The sequence below is a fragment of the Chelonia mydas genome, chromosome 19 (assembly GCF_015237465.2).
Source record: "Chelonia mydas isolate rCheMyd1 chromosome 19, rCheMyd1.pri.v2, whole genome shotgun sequence".
NCBI classification, from domain to species: Eukaryota; Metazoa; Chordata; order Testudines; family Cheloniidae; genus Chelonia; species Chelonia mydas.
Window position 1 is genome coordinate 16,114,820 of NC_051259.2, and position 14,995 is coordinate 16,129,814.

The 14,995-nt window shown below is 44.0% G+C and overlaps 1 protein-coding gene across 8 annotated transcripts in view; it reads left to right on the top strand.

Moving 5' to 3' along the window:
- Positions 1-14,995, top strand: part of HIVEP3 (HIVEP zinc finger 3) — a 468,378-nt gene that overhangs the window by 57,814 nt on the left and 395,569 nt on the right. For 2 of the 8 annotated variants that reach the window (XM_043532146.1, XM_037881589.2), the window contains exon 1: positions 13,599-14,024. The exons of 2 other annotated variants lie outside the window; for them this stretch is intronic. The gene's annotated coding sequence lies outside the window, so the exon portion shown is untranslated. Of the gene's footprint in view, positions 1-13,090; positions 14,025-14,995 lie in introns of those variants that run through there. 4 more of the 8 variants (XM_043532143.1, XM_043532144.1, XM_043532149.1 and 1 more) reach the window with 4 other exon arrangements.

Genomic DNA, 14,995 nt, shown 5'->3' on the forward strand with positions numbered 1-14,995 from the left:
ATGCACACTACCCCTTTAAGACGTTTTTCTCTAACGCATCTTACCTCACAGCTCAGCCAGTCCCAGTTAACTGGCCAGGGTGCTGGCTGCTGGGAAATGCAGGATGAGCCAAGCCAGCAGAGTAGCTGTGGCTTTTCTATATGGGGTCTACTTCAATACAAAGTCCCCACTGCAGGGTGGCCTGGAGTATCCAGCAATAGTGGCTCCTCTGACCTTGGCCTGCTCATGCTCCCACCCAAACCCAACATGCTGCCACACAGAGGACTCCATAGCCTGTTGATGCATCACATGGAGAGGATGCACGTAGGGCCAGGTCTATACTACAAAGGTTTGTTGGTATGTTGATCAAGTGTGTGAAAAAACCACATCCCCTAGCCAACATAGCTGTGTTGGGAAAAACCCCAGTGTAGACACAGCTATGCCAACAGAAGAGCGCTTCTGTCGACATAACTAATGTTGTTTGGGGAGGTGGGGTTACTATGCTGGGAGAAAAACTATTGGTATGAGCTGCACCTACACTAGGGCCATGCCAGTACAGCTATCAGGCAAAGTATTTGTAATGTAGATAAGGGCTAAGACTCCTTGGTTCTATTCCCAGCACTGCCGTGGATTTGCTGTGTGACTTTGGGCAAATCACTTTTCTTCACAATCTCAGATTACTCATCTGTACAATGGGGATAATACTTCCCTGCTTATGAGCTGGTAAGATATTCCAGTTTTTACTTTTTTCCACCTTTTATCTGAAGACCTCAAAGATATTTGCAAAGTGAAAAATGCCTGTTTAGAACTATTCAGATCAATTACATTATCTCACAACTCATCAGATATCTGTAGTCCAAGCCGTAATTTAAAAAAAAAATCTCTTTAGAAACTAAAAGGTAAAGAAGAAAATGTTCTGGGTTTCCTTTGGATTTTATAGCACTTGAAATTCCCATCATTAGGTGGTTGTGAATATGGAGTTGTTATAAAGACTCAAGAGTTGGTGCCAGTATTTCCTGTCTTGCCGTAGTGTATGACTCAACAGGAGCTACTTTACTACAGAGGGGATATTTTTTTCTTTCTGGAATGTTGGCCTTCTACTAAGTACACTACTGTGAAATTACTAAACTGTCATACAGCACCTGTCAGGCTTTTTGTGCTGTTTCTTAAATGTGTAGCCAGAAGCCAGGCAGGAAAGGGGGTGAAGATAGTTCTAGGCAGAAGCTGTACAGTGAAGCAGAGAGAGACAGAATAATTTTAGGGATTATACTGTTTTCCTTGACTGTTTCTTGTTCAATGTTCGTAGACTCATAGACTTTCAGGTCAGAAGGGACCATCATGAACATCTAGTCTGACCTCCTGCACGTTGCAGGTCATGGAACCTCACTCACCCACTCCTGTAATAAATCCTTATTCTCTGGCTGAGTTACTGAAGTCTCAAATCATGATTAAAGACTTTAAGTTACAGAGAATCCACCATTTACATTAGTTTACACCTGCAAGTGACCCTTACCCCATGTTGCAGAGAAAGGTGAAAAACCCCTAGGGTCTCTGCCCATCTGACCCAGAAGAAAATTCCTTCCCAATCCCAAATATGGCAATCAGTTAGACCCTGAGCATGTGGGCAAGACCCGCCAGGCAGATACCTGGGAAAGAATTCTCTGTAGTAACTCAGAGCCCTCCCCATCTAGTGTTCCATCACTGGCCTTTGGAGATATTTGCTTCTAGCAGTCGCAGATCAGCTACATGCCATTGTAGGCAGTCTCATCAAAGCATCCCCTCCATAAACTTATCAAGCTCAGTCTTGAAGCCAGTTAGGTTTTTTGCCCTCACTGCTCCCCTTAGAAGGCTGTTCCAGAATTTCACTCTGGAAGTGACGCTTTCTAAGATACCTTTCCACTGTAAAACGACATGGTTTCAGAAGTTGACCCATTTTGAGTCAATGTAAATAATTGAAAAAGAAAATGTCCCAGTTCAACCCTCCCTGAGAAATTCAGTCTGGTAAGGCTACAGGACAGGCTGAGTAGAGGGAATGTTTCAAAAAATTTCAAACCAAAACGAAGCTTAACATAGAGACCAGTGAAGTACGGGCAGTCCATGAATGTATGCCGTGGGGAATAGAGCTGAAAGTATTCTACAAACCACTTGCCTTCATTCTGAAAGCAGATGCTAACGCTGACATTCTTTCTACCACCCTCATTTTTCTCATTGAGCTTTCAAGCTTCTGCGACCCCCTACAGCTGTTCAGTCCAAGAGATGCTAATATGGAAACCAACAGTGTTCTGTTCCGCTTATAGTTCTTCTTCTCATGGGCTGGATTCTTTTGTGTCTAGGCTAGCTATTAACTTTCCTAAAAACTAACTAGAAATAATATATGGGCTGATGGGGCTTGAAGTAGCCTCTGAGATGGCAGAGCTCTGTGGAGAAAATCTCCCATAGCCAAAGTTACACTAAATTGCAGCATATTAAATATATAAGGGAATAAAAGAAGCTATAGCAAACTAAGACAGTGATATAATACTCGGTAGTTTTCCAGCACTTTACATCTGCAAAGCACTGTGCAAATAGTCCATGGGAAACATGAGCTAATTCCCACACATCGCAATAGGGTAGGCAGGTAAATAGTTATTGTCCCCAGGACCTGAAAAACTTACCCAACACCCATGAGCTCAGGAACTAAGCCTTCTGGCTTGGACAAAATACACCGGTACATTGGAAGAGCTCCTGTATTGTGAGTTTCAGGATGGTTCTGGAGTGTCTCGCAGTCTCTCTGAAACCATATTCACAATTCACACTATGCACTGGATCCAACCCAAAACACATGTTGACTTCAGTGGATGGCACTTTCACAAATCTGAGGGTGAAATTGGGTTCTACATTTTATTGCATTTATGTAGTGATGTAGGTGTCTAAAAGTTATGCCTAAGGGATGTTGCAAAAATTCAGAACCAACAATTACTAATGGTTTTAGCACAGACATAGTACTGCTCCATACCTGCATCACTCATGCGGACTACATGAGCTAAACAAATCAGATCCATCTTCCGTCTAGGTGCTTAACTGCGCTCCCCTCCCATGTTGTTTGCCGTGGTGTTGTAGCCCTGTTGGTCCCAAGATATTAAAGAGACGAGGTGGATGAGGTCATATCTTTTATTGGACCAACTTCTATTGGTGAAAGAGACACGCTATTAAGCTGCACTCTGAGCTGTTACTCAGCGGCAGCCCAAGCAGGGATGCTATAACTTAGAGTAGCAACCTAGCCAGCCTCAGCTATGTTCAGGCTGCACCATCCCCCAACAAGGCCAATCTCAGGGATGCCAATGGGACCTAAAGCTGCCTTTGGCCCAACTCCCCCTGGGCTTTACCCATGTGTGCAGGCAGCACAACACACAGTCACCCCCAGTCTTCTGAACTACCAGTACTCGGACCTGGTAGCACAGTGCACTCAATCTGGATGGATGTTTAAATGATGACACAAGATACAAGTGAGTGGAGAATCGGATATCAAATATCCAGACCTATGGGTTTGAGGCAACTCCTTGTATGCTACCAACATAAGCCTGTGTCGAGTATGTTCACTTCTGAGTATTTCACAACTCTTGCAGGGTTAAGCTAGATGCCAGGGGCCAAATCCTGGCCTTGGGATAAATTTAGAGTAACTCCTTTCAAGTTAGTTAGATTACTCTGATTTATCCCAGTGAAACAGACAGCAGTGCTTGGCACTATATACTTTTTAAATAGTTTTTGTTAGTGGCCAGATATCTATCTCTGAACTAAGTTTATGAATTAAGTTTCTGCCTTGAGGTTTTTATTGTCTGGTTCACGTTAGCTCTATGTACAATATTAAGTGAAACCTGTCCATGCCACAAAGCCAGACATATGGGTTACAATGCCACAAGTGATTCTGAGACAAATGGCTACCTATTAACAATCTTAGAAGAAAGACAGAAAGGTAAATGTTGTCTGAGTCTGTGTGCTTGTTTGTGTGTGAACTTCAGAATCATGGGTCCAATGATACATCTATTTTGATTCAAATGTTAGGTACTTTTACAAAGTTTAAAATTATGCCCATGACACATCTCCAACTGTGTACAATACATTACAGGCAGTCCTTGACTTGATGACGTTCGAGTTACAATGAATGGCACTTATGACGTTTATAAATTGACATCCTCTTTCAACTTTCCGACGTCGGTTTCAACTTTCCAATGTCAGTTTTGACTTTACGATGCTCGATCCGACATTGTTCTTATGGGAAAATTGAGTTATGACGTTTATACTTAAAACGTGATTTTCAGGAACCAATTGTGTCGTAAGTCTGAGGACTGCCTGAAGTGAGTGACATGGCTGTCTGGGATAAATGGTATGTAGGGACCAAAACAGGTATCAAAGGGGTGTACTGGTGAGAGCAGGGACTGATAGTCAGAATTTGTGGATTTTATTCCTGCCTCTTCCACTGACGTGAAACGTGTCATTGGGCAAATCACACTTTCTGTGCCTCCATTTACACATCTTTGAAGTGAGGATAATGTCACCTGTCTACATAAGTTAGTGCGGCTTCATTAACATCTGTAACATGCTTGGAAATGCAGAGGAAAGTTGCTACAGAAGTGCCCAGAGTTGCCAGTAATCCAATCAGTCATTAACTGAGGAACCCATGTTCCCAGTGATGTGGGAAGATAAAGGGCAGAGGGAGCACTGGAACCCCAGGTACCTATTGCCAGGACAGCTGCCTTTTGTCACACTTAAGAATCCTTTTGGGAAATGAAAGCAGTATGGTCACTATTCCAGCTAAATGATTTTATAATCACCTCCAGCCTTTATTTTATTTTTCTGTCCAGTCACTATTTTAATTATGATTATTTACCCTGGGCACTAAAACCTCTTGGTTTTTGCCTTTTGGTTAAGTTATTCTGGTAACTCATTAAATGTCTGTGTCACATGCTCATTATTAGAAAGTGAAAACAACTCCCTAGCTGTGCCAAGGGAGATATTTTATGGTGAATTACCATAGATAAGTAGTAGCTTAACAGCTTGAGACTCTTCTAACATTAGGCGAGTTTTTTTTAGACCTGTAATGCATTGCAGATCATGATGCTTCCTGTACTGAATGGTATGAGGTTATTGTCTGTGGCTGGTTTTAATATAGATCCTTGTAGCAGGATAGCAGGCAATCCTATACATGTAGAAGAATTAGAGTTCTCTGGTCTCAAGGACAAGGGGTGGGGAAAAAAGCCCTACTGCTTAGCTATTTTTATAGCTCTTTTCTGACAGAATTTGGGCCAGGAATGAAGCTGAATCCTGTTGAGTATCACAAGCCCAACTTCAAGAAAATAATTCATTTTAAACAAGCTGACCCCTCTCACCCTGGTGCTCCCACTGAACTATGGCACAATAGACATCTTAGCTAAAGCAAAGGTCAGGAGTGTGTTAAACAATAGGCTGATTTACACTGAGAAGAAGTTTGGTCTAGCGGTTGGAGTGTGGTGACTGGAAGTCAGAAGTCTTGGGTTCTGTCCACAACGATTGCACAAGGCTTAATTAAGTTATGTCAGAACATCACTTTGTGATACTCAGAGGAAAGATGCTAAAGTTCGAAGTATTGTTATTTATTTACCGAAACCTGAGACTTATGGACAGGGCTGTTGGTGGTTGTTCAGCTAGTATATTAGCATGTTGTGAAGCTGGCAAATCAGACCTCTGATATGTGGATTATCGAGTTAACTGATGGTCACAACTGGTGTTTGCCTGGTCACTGAAAGGAGATGCCAGGTTGTAAGGAAGAGATGGGCAAAGTGGATTGACATGAAAAAACTGGCCTGAATATCAACTGGTGACCTAATTTGGAACTGACCTGTGAATCTTTTGGGGTTCATCCATCAGGAGGTACCAGATGAGCATTTCAGAGTCTTCCTCAAGTGCTTGTATGTGTCTGTTCCACTTAGACGTGTGCATGCCCAGTGCATTCGAGCTGGAGAGGTCTGTGTAGCAGTACCCAACGGGGTGGAGTATGTGCTCTGCATCTCCTCATGCCTCCCTCCAAGTGAGGGCATAAAGGGCAGAGCTGCCGCAACTCCCCCTCCGCTCTCTCTCTTGACCCATAGCTGTGAGCTGGAGCTCCCCATGCTCTGTCACAGTATCAATTTTTCTCTTTTCGAGACCTTTCTTCCTGTCAATATATAGTTAATATTTGTAAATAGTTAGGTAGTGCTGCTGTGTTTAGCTTTGTATAATGTTTTATTCCCTTTTTAAATTTAATCCTCTTTTGTTCCCTGTGGAATCAGCTCCCTTTGGCAGAGAGGGAGAACATTGGCTGTATTCTGGATTCTCCTGAGTTTAAACATTGCCCCTCTTGCGGGGCAGGTAACCGTTACAAAAGGTCACACTCATTGCTTGTTGTGAATGGGAGAAGGTCACATTAGGGAAAGAGGACCCCAAAATCAAAGGAGCGTTGCTTGTGCTAGCACTTAATGGAGCAGGCGATGAGACCATTGTCAGATCCGAGACTGTCAGACACAGTATGACCTTATCCTATCACCTCTAAAAGTGCCCCATTGCTGAGCTCAAACTTCCAAAACCAGGACAGACTGGGTTCCTCTCAATGGGAGAAAAGAAAGTGCTCCCTTTCTCCAGGCCCTTCTCACAGGAACTGAAGGCCCGAAGGCCTCCCCAAACCAAAAAAGAGCTCGCCAGGGCTAAAAAAAAAGACTCTGGATACTTACAGACTTTGAAAGAATCAAACAAGAGGCTTTCAGCACCGATGTTAGAGCATCAGCTTCAACTAGACATTCCCTGGTACCGGATTAGCTCTCGGTACTGTTGACTCTGTCACCGTCAGGTAGGTTTCTGCTGAGTCATGCACCATCAGAGCTTTCTTGACACAGCAACTGTTTCCATAGCTCCAGGGTTCTTGGCACGGGCTACACCTGAGGCTTATGAAGCAGCAAGTGGTTGGTTGTGCATCTCGGTCCCTCTGTTTCCTCTCATTCAACTGAACATTTTAACTGTAATTTTGACTTTATTGGTACCATCTTCAACACTGGTATCAACAGCTTCATCTATCACAGCTTCATCATCCCCATCAGCACCGGTACCAACTTTGGTACTGACAATAACTCCATCTACAGGTTTGGCACTGATGCACCATCTTGTTTTGGTACTGATGGCTGTTCAGTCTTGTCTGGCACAAACAATCACATCTGCACTGGTATTGACCACTGGTTCATTGGATGTACTTGGTGCACAGTCTTTGGCACCCATCCATACAGCTTTGATGCCGACTTAAGTACCAACATTAGTATCAGCCTCATGGGTTAAATGGGTGCCACATACATACCATTACACAGCTCCACCATTGCCATCAGATGATTACAGGTCTGAGTCAGAAAACAGTAGGGGGCCATCTCTAGGACATCGAGAGGATCTTGTTACTCTCTTGACATTTCTGAGAGACATTTGAGACCTAGATCTTAGAGAAGACACTCATACTGCAAGGAGAGTCCTTGGAGCTGGTTAGACTAGCCTTCTCTGCCGTACCCACAGTGGCCATATTGGACACTCTGGGGAGCTCCAAGTACTACCTCTTCCTCAGCCTGTTCTCCTAGATCATAATGCTGAGCAGCTACTCAGGTTCCTGCTGATGTGATCCGGCCTGTAAATGCGAGCCCACATGAGGATCCATCTCAACAGAAGGAAGGATCACCCCCTCTAAATATTGTGTCATCCTCTCCTGATGAGGCCTGGTATCAGATTCTCCACCCCAATACCAGATTATTTTAAAATTTATAAGGATTTTATGAGACTAGTGGCAACCTCTGTGAGAGGACAAGCCAAGCTTGTCCAGGAAAGTGCCCACAAATTAATAGATATTTTGCAGCTTTTGGGTCCATGCAGAGTTGTGCTGCCTGTTAATGAGGCTCTAATTAGATTGTGCCAAAACCCTGTGGCAGACTCTGTCTAGCCTCACACCAACAGCAAAAAAGGACTGATAAGTGTTACCAGGTCCCTTCTCAGGGTTATAAGCAGTTTTATTTATTTATTTATTTATTTATTAAGCAGTTTATACTACTTCCTGGTAGTCATGGCTGTGAATGAACATTCTCACCACAGCCATTTTCGTATCACTCCCAAAGAAAAAGGACCCAAAAAAGTTAGATTTATTTAGGAGAAGAATTTATTCCACCACGAGTCTGCAGATGCCTATTGACAACCATCACGCACGTCTTCTAAATATATCAGCTGGGATTCGGTGGGGAAATTTGTGGACAAGCTTCCATAGGATGCAAAGGATGAGTTCAAAGTCCTGGTGTCTGAACGGCACTTTGTAGCCAGATCTTCCCTTCAGGCTGCGTTGGATTCCACAGACTGCAGCTAGACTGATGTCTACAGCTGTCACCATGAGGAGATCCTCTTGGCTTCAGAACTCTGGCACAGTTGTGGAGGTCGAACAGACCACTGTGGACTTGCCTTTCAAAGGCTGTAATTTGTTTTCACAATAAAACAGGTGAAGGCTTATATAGACTCAGACTCTGATGCGCCCCTTTGATCATTAGGGGTTCATACCCCAGCTCCATGAAGGAAGCAGTACAGGCTGCAGGAACAGTCACAGCAACATTTTTACCAGCTTAGAAGGAGTCATAAATCTCCAAGAAGGAGACCTACCCTATCTGCCTCTTATGGCTCTGCTAAGCAACAGCCTTCAGGCTCGAAGGAGCCCATTTGACTGCCCTTTTGAGAGCAGAGTACCAGCCACACATCTACTTTCCCTTTTCCCTCCCTTTGGAAACAAGTTGTGCCATTTTCTTGGTGTTGGGAGTTGATCACCTCAGATAAGTCCTCCTAAGCATAATGAGACTGGGTTACACAATCCAGTTCCGGTCTATCCCTTACCCCCGCACCCCTTCCATTCACTTGTGCACACTCTATCTTGCTGTGGAGTTTGGTTTGCTCTACATGCCAGTCTTGCAGCTGGGATAGTGGGGTTTGGAACAGTCTGTATTTCATGGTGGTTTAAAATGCACTCAGTTGATCGGGAAGTGGCAGGCAGTAGCTTGTATAGTTGGGGTAACTGGTAGAGTTGCCTGAAAATGTTGAGAACCCTTCTGAGCTCTGGTCATGAACGTGTGGCTTACATCCCATTCCTGGAATGTTCAGACATGAAAGCATGGTGCACGCTGTCACCTTCCTTCCCAGAGGCAGAGACTGTTGCCCACACAGTGCTCTGAGCACAAGCTGGGAGGAATCTGACCTCTCTTTGAAGAAATGTTGAAGATTCCAGTCCCTGCGTAAGTAATCGAAATCTAGTGCTCTTCATATGTACCTGGAGCCCTCCGTGTGCATGCTGGTTCCTCTTGTCTCCCTGCACATGCTGTCTAGCTCTCTGGTTCCCTTCTGCACCTTTTAAAACCACTTTGCATAATATAGAATGAGATGCTATCTCTATGCAGTTGCAACAAGAACATTCCTTTTATGAATTTATTAGGCTCCTGGGAGGCAACTGGGTTTGGTTACACAGGTGTCAGTGAGGTGCCAGACCCACTAGTGGTGCTGGGAGTTACAAATGAACAACTTTTTACTTGTGAAATGAACAGGTTTGATTTGCAGTCAAGCAGAAAATAGAACTATGGAGCCTCACATGTCTTTTAGTTAGTCACTTTTCAAAGTAAAATGCACATTAATTGTAAGGGTCAAAATCTTCACCTTAATTAGCATGAAAAAAACAAACAAACCCCAAACTCAGCTTGCTGAATCCTGGTACCTGGCTAGAAAAATGCAAGCAGCATGAAGTCAGGTGCAGAAGATGACTACACAGGCTGCAGTGTAGACAGAGTTGTGGTAGGAAGAGCAGCAAGAAAGCTGGTAACTCTAAGAGTTTAAAAGTGAGCATGTTCCTAAGAAGTCAGGCATACTTTTAATGTGTTTTTCACTGTATACATCTGAGAGTCAGTCTGTTTCTTAACTCACTGCCCAAACTCCTTGTCATTGTATCCCTTCCGTTATGAACAGTTGTATATACATGAAATGTTTAGTATTTACAACACAACCTTGCTTCCAATAGAAGGGGTGTCAGCCTATCTAACCTGTCTGTCAAATCCAGGGGTTCTCAAACATTTCCACGGTGTGTGCCACATTTTGATAGAGATTGTCACATGGACATGGGTGCTGGAACTCGGGGTGTGGGCGGGGCTGCTGCATCCCCTGGCTTGAAGTGGTTTCCATTATATACAGGATTTACAGTTTGGTTCAATGGCTCTCAGCCCCCCCACTATATAAATTGTTCTAGCATCCCTGCACATGGACAATCACACTCCATTCAGGACAGCACAGCACCCCTTTAGCAACTACAGTAACGGCTTACAGGAAAGAGTAATATTAGAGAAATGTTTACAGTACCATCAGCCTTAAACACTCAGAAATCGTGAGGCAGGCCTCAAAAAAAAATCGCAAGATTGGTTTAAATATTGGTAGAATTTTGAAAAAGGATAAATTTGGAGTGCTTTTCCTTTGTATTCTGATTTCTGAGCCCATAGGATGCACTTGGGTCACGCTTTCAAGCTTTTCCCACAACCATTAAGGCTAGACTTTTTTTTTTTTTTTTTTTTTTTTTTTTTTTTTTAAGGCGAGCCAAGATTTTCATGTATTCACGTCATTTCAGCAGCCAGAGCTTTCAGGAAAACACCAAATGTCATCATGAGACGTGTGGTAGAATCATGAGAGTTGGCAGCACTGTGGTTATATGTTTTTAGCCATCTTCAGTGTGGTATATGCCTTGCCTTTTTTGGGAACAAGGACCCACATTGTCTCCTTTTGCTCTTAATTTCAGCTCTGTCTCCCTGGTCCCCTGGAGCTTGTCTCTTCCTGGAAAAACAAACAAACAAATCTTGCAGGAAAAGGCCACGACACCTCAACATTAAAACAAACAGTAGCCAAAAAAACCAAGCGTATTCACTGTAGAGTAGGAAGGCTTGGGCAGGAAGGCTCTCTGAGTGGGACTAAGTTCCCCCACAGATTGGCTCAGAACACACTTTTGAAGGATACATCAGACAGAACAGGTGAGCTGAGAAGCACGGCTGGAAAACTCCCCATGATTGAGTTGAAGATTTTAAACAATAAGTACTTAAAGCTAGGCTCCAAACACCACATTTAGGTTCCTTATTAAGTGATGTGAGTCCTGTACACCCAAAAACTCCTATTGAAGTTGCTTGTGATTAACACTTTTGCAAATTAGGTCACTTCTTTAGGGGCCTGAACATGGACTGAATAGGCTAAAAGAAGCCCCACAATACTGCTCTGAGGTAGTTATTGTTTTTCCTGCTTTACAGATGGGGCAAATGATGCACAGAAAGCAAAGTGTCTTGCCCCGTCACTGCTGTTCTAACCACTAGCCCACACTTGGCTTCCAGGAGCTGTCTAGGTGATGAAATCGCCTTTTTGTGGCTTCTTGCTGAAGTCTGGAAGGGGAAGAAATGCATGAACCAGTGTACTGGTTGGGGGACTGGAGAGTGTTTTTGTTTAATAGCTTGATTATCTCACTTTCTTCTCTCTCACCACATTAGTTTCAGTGCCTGCAGTGACACACAGTGGTGATGAGTGTTTGCTGTGCCAAAGGGAGACAGAGGGCACTGAACTTTGTTGGAAATGGTGTCTGCCGAGTTCCCTCAGAGAAGCACTTTCACTGCCCTCCGGGCTGACAAGAACACGGGCGTTCACGGCTGTTCTTAAGATGGCCTTGGTTTCTATTCTCTATCCTTATGTCCCAGTGCAAGGGAAACTACAGTTCATTAATGTTTGGAACCGTTATGTGTCCAGTAATGTTCTGTCCAAGATGTCATTAATTTACTGCTTTGTTTTAACATGGTCCATTCAGAACTGTGGGCTTCGTAAGCTGATTTGTGTTGTAAATACTGTATTTAAATCCTCTTTATTTTTTGTGACAGGGATTTTTTTTTTATCCCTATGCAAGCAGTGATGAAATAAAAAGAAAGCTGTTTACTCTAACATATCTCTATTGCTCCTTTTTCATTTGTACTTTAAAGAACCTGATGGGAGACTTTGAAAAATGTCCTGCAAGGTACAATTCTGCAGATGTCGTAGGATTGTTCCCCCTTCCTTCCTTGTTTATTTGTACAAGGCACATTTGCATGCAAAGAGGATAACTGTGTCCTTAAGAGTTCATCTGCCTCTGATTTTCCACCATTCTGTCTCCCAAGTGTATATCTCACTTGATGGGAGGCAGAACGGTCTATTGGAGGCAGAAGTCCAGGCTTTCTTCCCAGCTCAGGTGCATGCATGCTGTTTGACCACAGGCACGTCACTTAATGACCCTGGCTCTCAGTTTTCCCATGTGTAAAATGATTATGATAATGTTTACCCAGCTCATGTGAAACGGCCTACATAAGTTAAGTGCAAAGTATTATTAACAGGCCACTGTTAATGATATCCGATTTTCAACTAGTTCCTAATGCCACAATCAGAGGATGGTATCTTAGATCTGAGAAAATTGTGGGGGAAAACATCAAATTTCAGTGTTACTGTATTTGTTGGTTTGTTTAATCTGAACTTTCAGCACTCACACTTCATAAACACAAAAATGACTATGAATATCACCACTTTTAGGGGGGAAATAGGGGGAGCCATATAATTCTGTAAAGCTCTCAAATACCATGGTCATGAGCGAGACATAAATGCCTAGACCCAGACTCACTTACTAAAAGTGAATTTTAAACTTGGGTATTTGCCCCAAACAATTTTTGAATTGTATATCTGATTGTAAAATTCAACAGTTTTTGCTATGGTGGTTAGTTTATGTAAACTGTCTAGTTAAGAACCTGGAAAAATATTACCGGTCAGGCATTATCTGCAGAAGAAATTAAATAATTTCAGATAATGGATTAATTAGAAAACGTTCTGATGTGTTTGGGAGTTAAAGTGATTTTAATTAAATATATAAATTATTAATTGTTAACTATTTGCCCAGCTCTGTTATGACTTCAGGTCGGGGGGACGAGGAACTGCAGCTGGAACAACTGGATCTCTTAATAAAGATTCCCATTTCCATACAGAAAAGCCCTGCCGATAATAAAGGAGGGGGTTGGAGGAACAGCTGTACAGTGTGTTGGCGGTGGAAGCAGAAGTGTCTCCAAAGCAGCCTGCGCTTCGAAATGCTCCGACCCTTGCGCAGCTCTTGAAATGGAAGGGGAAGGTCTCCGGCCTCGCCTCGTAACCCCCTGGAAGAACGGCGAGCCACAGAGCCGCTCCTCCTCTTGCGGCAGCCGCTTGCTTCCGAGGGGAGCCTGGGAGCCAGGGAACCCCCGCCTCTCCTTTGGCTGGAGGCTCCCTCCCTTTGGGTTAGTTTTCAAGGGCTCGTGCGATGGAAGGTTGTGCCGCCGCCGCCGCCGCGTCGCCCCGGGGCCAGCGGGTCCCGCGCCCCGGCCGGGCAGCAAAGGAGCGAGCCCAGCCTCTGGCCGCGGCGAGCCTGCGCTCTGCGGAGCCAGCCCTGTTGACATTTCCGGCTGCAAGTGCCCAGCCAATTGGCGAGAGCAGGCAGCGCGCTGGAGCAACGACACATGAAATATGATAATTTTCTGCTGAAGAGCCGTGGAAGGGGGAGGGAGGAAGAGAAAGTTGGACGGGGGGGGGGAAGGGGGGGTACCGCTTGATTGCAATGGTTTGTCCGACAGGCTTTGCAGATCCAGGACTATACCGTTAACAGAAGCTTGGTGGGTGCTAAATGAGAGCGCCCCGGGGAGAGGCGTTTCTTCCCCAGCCGCCGAGGATGCTGCTCCGACTGCCCCTCAGGTGGGCTGGATGATGCATGTCAGCGGGGGAGAAGCGTGTAGCGGCTGGATGAATGCACGGGGCATGTGTGTCTGCAATGGATGGCAGCGATTGTTTCCCTAGAAGTACGCGGGGCGCATCAGCTCCGTTCACACGCTGAGATCCGGGGGCTGGGTTGGTTCTGGGGGTTTCTTTTTTGCTAAAAAGAACCAGGAAATGTGCTCCGGAGAGGTTTAGCTGGCGCTTCGTCGTCTTCCTTTAAAAACGAGGTATGGAAGCGAACCAGGGATGGGATGGTCCGAGCCAGTAAAATTGTGTATTAGTGGAGGGCTGGGTCTGTTCATTTATTGTTTTGTTTTGGTCAGAGTATTTTGGAAGAATGCTGTATTTCATGCCCGAAACGGCCCATTTAAAACTTTGAGCCCTCGTCCTTAGTTGTGATGGTGAGTACTTGACAGGGGCTGTTCTCTGCCTATACTTAACCCTGTCATAGCAAGTGGGAAGAGTAGCTGCTTCAGTAACTATTTCGTCCAAAGATTCAATAGCAGTAAAAATAATATCAGTAATGAGAGGCTGTATATTGAGAATTCAGTGTGTATTGTAACTAACCGCTGTTCAGTTTTGTTGTGACTATTCAGCAGCTGAATGGCAAGTTTATCAGTTTATTTTTATTACCCAACGCAAAAATTACATTCTTAAAGTCTGTGATGATAATAACAACATTTATTCAGAAAGATCATTAGCCCAAACAATGGCTGTTCTCTCTTCTTGGGTTGTGTGGACGGGGTTTTTTGAGCACTGAGTGACAGCTCTCCTGAAGTGATAATTGGTGTACTGTATCTTTAAAAGGTTAAAACCCTTTTCAAAAAGGCCTAGACTCATAGTGGAAAAAGACAAGAGAGGCTTTGGCTGGCTTTGGATCCAGAAAACAGCTGCTGATTAGATTCTGCATCTTCAGGCTGAATTTATTACAGATTTTTCAGCAGCAGGGATTCTAGGAGGACGCTTCCGTTTGGGTTTCTTGACCATGGTTTATTTTTATTCAGAGGAATAACAGAGGAAGGATTTGTTCCGGCTGGAGCATGCTCACAACCTGCAGGATCTCCCATTATTAAACTGCCTAGTTTGGGGCTTTAATATACATGTTTTATCATTGCCATTGTTATTATTTGGCACAGTCAATCTACTAATCTTATTTTTATTTTAAAAGGAAGCTGATCTCATAATGAGCTTTTCCCTT